This window comes from Mobula birostris, chromosome 13 (assembly GCF_030028105.1).
Source record: "Mobula birostris isolate sMobBir1 chromosome 13, sMobBir1.hap1, whole genome shotgun sequence".
NCBI classification, from domain to species: Eukaryota; Metazoa; Chordata; class Chondrichthyes; order Myliobatiformes; family Myliobatidae; genus Mobula; species Mobula birostris.
In genome coordinates, this window is record NC_092382.1 from 73,590,326 (window position 1) to 73,591,083 (window position 758).

Here is a 758-nt window from a genome sequence, read left to right on the forward strand (position 1 = left end):
CAATCGCAGAATATAACGCCGCTGCAAAAGACCGTGGCATGTGCCTTTGAGAATTCCTTTCTGTGTGACAGAAACTAAATATTGTACAGCTCAAAGCAGGAATGCATGGAGAGATATTGACAACAGGTCGAATGTTCACCTGGGATGAAATCACTGCTTGCGTGTACCTTTAGCTCGGTCCGGAAGCCACTTAACAGGTGGAAACTCCTTGCAGCATTCAGCATGTTCCCTTTCTCACAAAATACGGCCGTGTGGCCTAATGGATAAGGCGTCTGACTTCGGTGCTTGACATGGTGGAAGTTATCAGAAGATTGCAGGTTCGAGTCCTGCCACGGTCGTTTTGAAAACCTGGCGGATTCGGTTCCATTCTGTCTCTCACTCCCTGCAGCCAACTGATTTTCTCAATTCCGCGTGAGGATTAACCGGAGTACTACACTCTCGGTGAAAACGTAATGCCTCATCTTCACAACATATAATATTATGTGGTATTTCTGCAGACACTTTCATAAACAATTGGTTGGAGCTTCTCAGACGCTCAGGCGGTGCTGCTGGGAAAGTGAAGTTTATTTCCCATTGATCTCCGTCTCCGAGCACACCTTATCGGCGAGGATTCACCACCCAGCAGTGACGGTACATTGTCCTGTCTCCAACCCTCCTCCTCTTCTTGGACTCAGCGCACTGGTCCTCTGCCTGTTCTGGGATATCTTCATCACTAATTGCCAACTAGACATCAACCGCCTCAGCATCAGGACACCCTC

The 758-nt window shown here is 48.3% G+C and overlaps 1 non-coding gene across 1 annotated transcript; it reads left to right on the plus strand.

Moving 5' to 3' along the window:
• The first annotated feature begins 245 nt into the window (after positions 1–245).
• Positions 246–338, plus strand: trnar-ucg (transfer RNA arginine (anticodon UCG)). The gene is made up of 2 exons: positions 246–282; positions 303–338. It is a non-coding gene; the product is annotated as a tRNA-Arg (tRNA).
• The last annotated feature ends 420 nt before the right edge of the window (positions 339–758 follow it).